Source organism: Lipotes vexillifer, unplaced genomic scaffold (genome assembly GCF_000442215.2).
Source record: "Lipotes vexillifer unplaced genomic scaffold, Lipotes_vexillifer_v1.1 scaffold38, whole genome shotgun sequence".
Taxonomy (NCBI): domain Eukaryota; kingdom Metazoa; phylum Chordata; class Mammalia; order Artiodactyla; family Lipotidae; genus Lipotes; species Lipotes vexillifer.
In genome coordinates, this window is record NW_006791464.1 from 1 (window position 1) to 10705 (window position 10705).

Sequence of the window (10705 nt, forward strand, 5' to 3'; positions counted from 1 at the left end):
TTCCCTTCTCATTGACAAGAAAATAGCAGGTAATTCTTAGCATATTAGCCAAAAGTTATGAGAGTTTACAAATCTTGTGAAAATTGATTTGATTTCAATGGAAAGCCTAGTTGCCCTGAAGGGAAAGTGCTTCCACTAGCACACATAGCATTTCTTGGAGCACTGACAAGTATTTCCAGTACTTTTCAAAATGTTAAGTCTAGTTTTTTTGCTTATTATTTTTTTGGCAAGGAAGTCAGGGTAACAGATTTCAGGCTACTAATCCTGAACTAAGCTCATGCCTAGGATGACTGGGAATGTAAGACTCTTATTACATCCATCAGTGGCTTGGCTACCTACATCTAGCCAAAAGTTTTTCCTTTCTTATTTAGATAAGGAACAAACTGTTGGCTTAATACACATAAATATTTATCAATTTTTCCCTGGTGAATGCCTGCTCTTTTTCTTTGACTAGTAAGATACTTTATCTTACTTTGTACAGACAGTTCAAGAAATAACATTTTGCTTCAAAGGGAAGCATGATGGAAAGGAAGAACTTTAATGCGATACCTACTGGTCACCCTACCAGGGCACAAAGTGGAGGGGGAAAAGAAGTGGTATGCATCTAAAGGGGAAAGTTAATGCTCTCCTACAAAGTGCATAACTGGATCCAAGAGATCACTAATAGTTGCCAGTAATCTATCTCTTTGCATCTCTTGGTCTTGCTCTCCTCTGTGTTGCCATAATTTTCAGGGAGATTTTCCCTACATGTGATTTTCCACTATTTTTATTCTACTAGATTATCAACTTCTACAGCCAAAGAGTATCTTTTTCTAATACGTTACAACGAAACTCCCATAGAGGACTTTGATTAGGCTTAGTTTCTTTGCACATTCCTTATCCAATCACTGTGATTAAGAAAACATAGTGCTATGACTGACCACCCAAACATTGTATAAAGATTGTGCCTAGGGCTTAGGGGAATGGGGGAGATGGTAACTCAACCACAACTATGTGTGTTGAGACAGAATGGAAACTTCTAAAAACAAAATGTAGGTATTATTACCAAATGAAGGGCCTAGGGATGTTGAGTAAGCAAAAGCAGTATTCATTAGATGTATTCTTAACCATCACCTTTTGCTCCCTATGCCTCAAATAAATATTTTCAATGAGTTTATATATATATATATATATATATATATATATATATATTTGTTTGTTTGTTTGTTTTTGTTTGTTTTGCAGTACGCAGGCCTCTGACTGTTGTGGCCTCTCCCGTTGCGGAGCACAGGCTCTGGACGGACAGGCTCAGCAGCCATGGCTCACAAGCCCAGCCGCTCTGCAGCATGTGGGGTCCTCCCGGACCCTGGACTGGGGCACGAACCCGTGTCCTCTGCATCGGTAGGCGGACTCTCAACCACTATGCCACCAAGGAAACCCGAGTTTACCTTTTTGATGACACTTGGGTATTTCCATTTTTATAAAAACTCCTTTAAATGATAACATTTTGATGTAAAGATTAAGAAGTAGTAATATTCACCCACAGAAAGTTAAAGAATAATAAAATTAGTGGAAGCCATATTTGTTCTCAGAAATAAGCTATCTAATATAACCAAACAAAATCTGGTAAGGAAATTAATATTTCAACAGATAAGAAAGAGTCTTTATGCCCTGAGGTTAAAAAGTAACTATTAACAGATAATAAAAAGGGCTGCAGTAAACTTTTATAAAGTACAATCCTCTAAGAAGTAAGACCATTTTTGGAAATGTAGACTGGAATATTACAAACAGGATATCTTCAACTTTAGTAAAATTTTTATTTTTTTCCTTTTCCACTTTTAATTTTATTTCACAAGCATATATATTAAGTACCTATTAGTACAAATAACTTTACTAGGTACTATAGTGAGTATAATTTACTACACACACGACAATAGAGATTAATAAAAACATGGTATATAGGTGTTAGGGATGAAGACATTAATTCTTATAAAGTGAATCTCAGAGATTTCATGAAGGAAATGGAGTTTCAACTGATTTTGCAAAAGAAAGGTAAAATTTTCAGAGCTACATTCTATAGCCAGATGATTTTACACAAATTCCAGTCTATGCAAGATGAAAAATAAATATCTTGGAAATGAATATCAGAATACATAAATAAGTAAATGCACAATGATGTTGAAGAATGATATTTGCCAGGTAAAAACAAAAAAGGATGCAAATATATGGAACTGGGAGACAAGAAAGCATATTAAGAGAATAGTGAAGATCAAGACAGCTAGAATACAATTTTCTAGGTACTTTAGGGGTAGGATGTTAATGGTAAACTGAATTTGTTCTTTTTTATTTAACATCTTTTTTGGAATATAATTGCTTTACAATGTTGTGTTAGTTACTGTTGTATAAAAAAGTGAATCAGTTATATGTATACATATATCCCTATATCACATCCCTCTTGCATCTCCCTCCAACACTCCTTATCACACCCATCTAAGTGGTCACAAAGCACCGAGCTGATCTCATGGTGTGATGCAGCTGCTTCCCACTAGCTATCTATTTTTACATTTGGTAGTGTGTATATATCAATGCTACTCTCTCAATTTGTCCAGGCTTACCATTCCCCCTCCCTGTGTCCTCAAGTACATTCTCTAAGTCAGTGTCTTTATTTATGTCCTGCCCCTAGATTCTTAAGAACCATTTTTTTTTCTCTTTTTGGATTCCATATATATATATATGTTAGCATACAGTATTTGTTTTTCTCTTTCTGAAATACTTCACTCTGTATGATGGAACTTATGTCCATCCACTTCACTACAAATAGCTAAATTTCATTTCTTTTTATGGCTGAGTAATATTCCATTGTATATTGGTGCCACATCTTCTTTATCCATTCATCTGTCGATGGACACTTGGGTTGTTTCCGTGTCGGGGCTATTGTAAATAGTGCTGCAATGAACATTGTTGTACATGACCCTTTTTGAATTATGGTTTTCTCAGGGTATATGCTCAGTAGTAGGATTGCTAGGTCATATGGTAGTTCTATTTGTAGTTTTTTAAGGAACCTCCAAACTGTTCCCCATAGTAGCTGTATCCATTTACATTCCAACAAACAGTGCAAGAGTGTCCCCTTTTCTCCACACCCTCTTCAGCATTTATTGTTTGTAGAATTTTTAATGATGGTCATTCTGACTAGTGTGAGATGATACCTCATTGTAGTTTCAATTTGCATTTCTCTAATGATTAGTGATGTTGAGCATTCTTTCATGTGTTTGTTGGCAAACTGGATATCTTTTTGGAGAAATGTCTATTTAGGTCTTCTGCCCATTTTTGGATTGGGGTGTTTGTATTTCTGATATTGAGCTGCATGAGCTGCTTGTATAGTGGGGGGATTAATCCTTTGTCAGTTGCTTCTTTTGCAAGTATTTTCTCCCATTCTGAGGGTTGTCTTTTCATCTTGTTTATGGTTTCCTTTGCTGTGCCAAAGCGTTTACGTTTCATTAAGTCCCATTTCTTTATTTTTATTTCCATTTCTCTAGGAGGTGTGTCATAACGGGTCTTGCTGTGATTTATGTCATAGAGCTTTCTGACTAGGTTTTCCTCTAAGAACTTTTTAGTGTCTGGCGTTACATTTAGGTCTTTAATCCATTTTGAGTTTATTTTTGTGTATGGTGTTAGAGAGTGTTCTAATTTTATAATATTACACGTAGCATTCCAGTTTCCAAACACCACTTATTGAAGAGATTTTTTCTCCATTTTATATTCTCACCTCCTTTATCAAAGATAAGTTGTCCACATGTGCATGGGTTTATCTTTCGACCTTCTATCCTGTTTCATTGACCTGTATTTCTGTTTCTGTGCAAGTACCATACTGTCTTGCTTAGTGTAGATTTGTAGTAGTATGAAGTCAGGGAATTTGATTCCTCCAGCTCCAGTGTTCTTTCTCAAGATTACTTTGGCTATTCAGAGACTTTAGTGTTTACATACAAACTTTGAAATTTCTGCTTCTAGTTCTGTGAAAAATGCCATTGGTAGTTTGATAGGGATTGCATTGAACCTGTAGATTGCTTTGGGTAGTATAGAGATCTTCACATTGTAGATTCTTCCAATCCAAGAACAGGGTATATCTTGCCATCTGTTTGTATCATCTTTAATTTCTTTCATCAGTGTCTTATGCTTTTCTGTATACAGGTCTTTTGTCTCCTTAGGTAGGTTTATTCTTAGTTACTTTATTTTTTTTGTTGCAATGGTAAATGGGAGTGTTTTCTTAATTTCTCTTTCAGATTTTTCATCATTACTGTATAGGAATACAAGACATTTTTCTGCATTACTTTTGTATCCTTCTACTTTACCAAATTCATTGATACCTCTAGTAGTTTCCTGGTAGCATTTTTAGGATTCTCTATGTATAGTATCATGTCATCTGCAAACAGTGACAGTTTTACTTCTTCTTTTCTGATTTGGATTCCATTTATTTCTTCTTCTCTGATTGCTATATCTAAAACTTCCAAAACTCTGTTGAACAGTAGTAGTGAGAGTGAACATCCTTGTCTTGTTCTTGATTTTAGAGGAAATGTTTTCAGTTTTTCATCACTGAGAATGATGTTGGCTGTGGGTTTGCCACATTTGGCCTATATTATGTTGAGGTAAGTTCCATCTAGGCCTGCATTCTTGAGAGTTTTTATCATAAGTGGGTGTTGAAATTTGTCGAAAGCTTTTTCTGCATTTCTTGAGATTAAGTTTGGTTTTTATCCTTCAGTTTGTTAATATGGTCTATCACATTGACTGATTTGCATATATTGAAGAATCATTGCATTCCTGACATAAACCCCACTTGATCATGGTATATGATCCTTTTAATGTGCTGTTGGACTCTGTTTGTTAGTATTTTGTTGAGGATTTTTGCATCCATGTTCATTAGTTATATTGGCCTGTAGTTTTCTTTTTTTGTGACATCATTGTCTCATTTTGTTATCAGGGTAATGGTGGCCTCCTAGAAATAGTTTGGGAGTATTCCTCCCTCTGCTATATTTTGGAATAGTTTGAGAAGGATAAGTGTTAGCTCTTCTGTAAATGTTTGATAAAATTTGCCTGTGAAGCCATCTGGTCCTGGGCTTTGGTCTTTTAGAAGATTTTTAAATCAGTTTCAATTTCAGTGCTTGTGATTAGTCTGTTTATATTTTCTATTTCTTCCTGCTTTAGTCTCAGAAGGTTGTGCTTTTCTTAGAATTTGTCCATTTCATCAAAGTTGTCCATTTTATTGGCATATAGTCGCTTGAAATAATCCTTCATGATTCTTTTTATTTCTGAAGTGTCAGTTATTACATTTCCTTTTTCATTTCTAATTCTGTTGATTTGAGTCTTCTCCAATTTTTTCTTGATGAGTCTAGCTAGTGGTTTATCAATTTTGTTTATCTTCTCAAATAACTACCTTTTAGTTTTATTGATCTTTGCTATTGTTTCCTACATTTCTTTTTCATTTATTTCTGATCTGACCTTTATGATTTGTTTCCATCTGCATTTTTTTTTTGTTCTTCTTTCTCTATTTGCTTTAGGTGTAAGTTTAGGTTGTTCTAGATTTTCTTGTCTCTTGATGTAGGATTGTATTGCTCTAACTTCCATCTTAGAACTGCTTTTGCTGCATCCCATAGGTTTGGGTGGTCATGTTTTCATTGACATTTGTATCTAGGTATATTTGATTTCCTCTTTGATTTCTTCAGTGATCTCTTGCTTATTTGGTACTGAATTATTTAGGCTCCATGTGTTTGTATTTTTTACAGATTTTTTTTCCTGTAATTGATATGTAGTCCCATAGCACTGTGGTCTGAAAAGTTACTTGATATGATTTCAGTTTTCTTAAATTTACCTAGGCTTTCTTTGTGACCCAGGTTATAATCTATCCTGGAGAATGTTCCATGAGTGCTTGAGAAGAAAATGTGTTCTGTTGTTTTTGGATGGAGTGTCCTATAAATATCAACTAAGTCCATCTTATATAATCTGTCATTTAAAGCTTGTGTTTCCTTATTTATTTCCATTTTGGGTGGTCTGTCGAGTGGTGAAAGTGGGGTGTTAAAGTCCCCTCTTATGATTGTGTTAATGTCAATTTCCCATTTTATGGCAGCTAACATTTGCCTTATGAATTGAGGTGCTCTTGTGTTGGGTGTGTAATTGTTTACAATTATTATATCTTCTTCATGGATTGATCTCTTGATCATTATGTACTACCCTTCTTTGTCTTTTGTAATAGTCTTTGTTTTAAAGTCTATTTTGTCTTATATGAGAATTGCTACTCCAGCTTTTATTTATTTATTTATTTATTTATTTATTTATTTATTTTAACATCTTTATTGGAGTATAATTGTTTTACAATGGTGTGTTAGTTTCTGCTTTATAAGAAAGTAGATCAGCTATACATATACATATATCCCTATATCTCTCGCATCTTGCATCTCCATCTCTCCCACTGCTCACCTTTATTTTTACTTCTATTTGCATGGAATATCTTTTTCCATCCCCTCACTTTCATTCTGTATGTGTCTCTAGGTCTGTAGTTGGTCTCTTGAAGACAGCATATATATGTGTCTTGTTGTTGTATCCATTCAGCCAGTGTGTCTTTTGGTTGAAGCATTTAATCCATTTAGATTTAAGGTAATTATTGATATGTATGTTCCTATTACCATTTTCTTAATTGCTTTGTGTTTGTTTCCATAAGTCTTTTCCTTCTCTTGTGTTTCTTGCCTAGAGAAGTTCCTTTAGCATTTGTTGTAAAGCTGGTTTTGTGGTGCTGAACTCTCTCAGCTTTTGCTTGTCTGTAAACTTTTTAATTTTTCCATCAAATCTGAATGAGATCCTTGCTGGCTAGAGTAATCTTGGTTTTAGGTTTTTCCCTTTCATCACTTTAAATATATCTTGCCACTCCCTTCTGACTTGAAGAGTTTCTGCTGAAAGATCAGCTGTTAACTTTAAGGGGATTCCCTTGTATATTATCTGTTGCTTTTCCCTTGCTGCTTTTAATTTTTTTCTTTCTGTTTAATTTTTGATAGTTTGATTATGTAGTGTCTTGTAGTGTTTCTCCTTGGATTTATCCTGTGTGGGACTCTCTTTGCTTCCTGGACTTGATTGACTGTTTGCTTTCCCATGTTAAGGAAATTTCCAACTATAATCTCTTCAAATATTTTCTCAGATGCTTTCTTTTTCTCTTCTTCTTCTGAGACCCCTATAATTTTAATGTTGGTGCATTAAATATTGTCCCAGAGGTCGCTGGGACTGTCCTCACTTCTTTTCATTCTTTTTTCTTTATTCTGTTCTGCGGTAGTTTTTTCCACTCTTTTATGTTCCAGGTCCCTTATCGATTCTTCTGCCTCAGTTCTTCTGCTATTGTTTCCTACTAAATAAATTTAAATTTCATTTATTTTGTTGTTCATCACTCTTTGTTTGGTCTTTAGTTCTTCTAGGTCCTTGTTAAACATTTCTTGTATTTTCTCCATTCTATTTCCAAGATTTTGTATCAACTTCATTATCATTACTCTGATTTTTTTTTCAGGTACACTGCCTATTTCATCTTCATTTGTTCATTCTGGTGGGTTTTTACCTTGTTTCTTCATCTGCTGTGTGTTTCTCTCTCTTCTCATTTTGCTTAACTTAGTGTTTTTGGGGTCTCCTTTTTGCAGGCTGCAGGTTTGTAGTTCCCATTGCTTTTGGTGTCTGTGCCCAGTGGGTAAGGATGGTTCAGTGGCTTGTGTAGGCTTCCTGGTGGAAGGGGCTGGTGCTTGTGTTCTGGTGGGTGGGGCTGGATCTTGACTTTCTGGTTGGCTGTGCTGCATCTGCTGCTGTGCTTTGGTGTGTCTGTGAACTTAGTGTGATTTTTGGCAGCCTTTCTGCTAATGGGTGGGTTTTGTTCCTGTCTTGCTAGCTGTTTTGCCTGGGACCTCCATCACTGGAAACTACTGGCCATTGGGCGGATCTGGGTCTTAATATATAGATGGAGATCTCTGGGAAATCTCTCACCAGTTAATATTACATGGAGTTGGGAGCTCTCTGTTGGTCCAATGTCCTTAAATAGGGTGTCCCATCTCAGAGGCTCAGCCCTGCCACCAGGCTGGAACACCAAGATGCTGTCAGCCACATGACTCATAAGAAAAGTGAGAAAAAAAGAAAGAAAAAAATTATAAATGATATTTTAAAATAAATAAAATAAAATTATTAAAATAAAAAAATGTACAAATTATTAAAATCAAAAATAATAAAAAATAAGACAGCAACCGAATCAATAAACAAATCCATCAATGATAACAAATGTTAAGAACTACACTAAGGTAAACATAAATATCAGAAACAAGTCAGTTTCAAGCCCCCGTCTACAGTTTCTCCAAAACTACACCACCTCAATTTGGGGCAATACCTGTCTATTCCACAGACGCAGGGTACCTTAAGTTGATTGTGGGGATTCAGTCTGCTATTCCTGAGGTTGGATGGAGAAATTTCCCTTTCTCTTCTTTGTTTGTAGATCTCCTGGGGTTCAGCTTTGGTTTAGGCCCCACCTCTGCATATACGTTGCCCTCAAGTTTCTCTTCCAGCCCAGACAGGACGGGATTAAAGCAGCGTCTGATTAGGGGTCTCAGACTTGCTCATGCCAGGTGGAGGGAGGGGTAAGGTACTTATAATTGGAATGCGGGCCAAGCCTGCATGGCAGAGGCCGGCATAACATTGCAAGAGCCTGAGGCACGCTGTGTGTTCTCCCGGGGATGTTGTCCCTGTATCAAGGGACCCTGGCTGTGGTAGGCTGCACAGGCTCCTGGGTTGGGTGTGGTGGGCGTGTGGATAGTGACCTGTGCTTGCACATAGGATTCTTGGTGCCTGCAACAGCAGTGTTAGCATTTCATGCCCGTCTCTGATGTCTGAACTGATAGCTGCGTCTCACAACCATTTTTAGAGCTCGTTTAAGTGGTGTTCTGCCTTCTATGGGCAGACAGAGAAGGAATCTCCTCTTCTCATGAACCCCAAAACAATGGTGTTTTGCCTCTTAGGCAGGTTCAGAGTTTTTCCTGGATTCCCTCCCAGCTACCTGTGGAGCACTAGCCCCCTTCAGGCTGTGTTCACGCAGCCAAACCAGTCCTCTCCTTGGGATCTGACCTCAGAAGCCTGAGCCTCAGCTCCCAGCTCCCTCCTGGCCTTGTGGGTGAGCTGACAAGCCTCTCAGGCTGGTGAGTGTTGGTCAGCACGGATCCTCTGTGAAGCAATCTCTCCCCTTTGCCCTTCACACCCCTGATGCTGCGCTCTCCTCCGTGGCTCCAAAGCTTCCCCTTGCCCATCCCCCGTCTCCACCAGTGAAGGGGCTTCCTAGTGTGTAGAAACCTTTCCTCCTACACGGCTCCCTCCCTGAGGTGCAGGTCCCGTCCCTATTCTTTTGTCTCTGTTTTTTCTTTTTTCTTTTCCCCTACGCAGTGTCATGGGAAGTTTCTTGCCTTTTGGGAAGTCTGAGGTCTTCTGACAGCGTTCAGTATGTGCTCTGTAGGAGTTGTTCCACATGTGGAAGTATTTTTGATGTATTTGTGGAGAGGAAGTTGATTTCCACCTCTTACTCCTCTGTCATCTTGAAGGTCCCTCCACTAATCTGAATTTGTGCTTTACATTTATTTCTTCATCAGGATAGTAACATTAACTTGGAACATTTCTTGTATAGCTAGTTGTATTTTCATGAATACATTTATTCTTAGACTTTTCTCAAGGAACATGTGGATTTTTTTAACTCCAAAATGAATGAGAAACGCTTAACTTTTAAATATTTCCTTAGGTTACTAATAATGGAGAAAAGATGTAATTGTGTGTACACTGAGCAAATTGCTACCTAAAATGGCATTTCACAGCAGGACAATCACAGACTTTATTCAATTTCTTGCCTCAGTATGAAAAGAAGCACCACCAAACATTTGATCACCTCCCATATCTTAAGACTGGCTTCCATTTCTTTTTTTACCATATTGCAAACTGTTTGCTCTTGTGTTCTTGATCTATTCAACCTCTGTTATGGCAGCACTATCAAAGTTTGGCACTTTGTATTACTGAAACACTTATTTCCCAAGTGTGACTCTAGTGATTTAAAACTCAACGTTAGCAAACTGCTGACTAAAAACACAAAATGTCTCCAAACTGTTTTCTTTCCTTACAGGAGTATCTATGCCTAGTTCCCTCAATTCCATGGACAATTTTTCCTTACACTTCTTTCCAATCCTCAAGAATTTCTAAGCACTTATTCACATTTAAATTTACCAAATCAGTTTAATAACTACATCACATTTTAGAAATTCCTATTAATTATAAACAACACAATAGCAAGGCAGGCATAAGACAAATTATCATGTTTTATTTTTATAGTAAAATAAAATGAGAGAGAGAGTAAAAAATTATATGATTAAGGCAAACCAACAATTATCCATGGTTTCCTTATCTATCTATCATTTCTCTGTCAATCCAGACCCTACTTATTCTGCAAGAATAAATTTAAGATAGTCATAGCTTGTTTTCTTTCTAGTTTTAGTCAACTTTATAGTTTTGTTTTCTATTTTTATGAATCATATTTGCAACCAAAATAAACAGAATCATTCTCTATCTCCACTTTGTTTTAAATGAACAGAGTTTAATTCCTTGATATGAGACTCCACTTTGACAAGAGATTTGCATTTTTTGCATATCTATTCGTCTGAACATCTCTGTGGTCTTTCACTCAGAA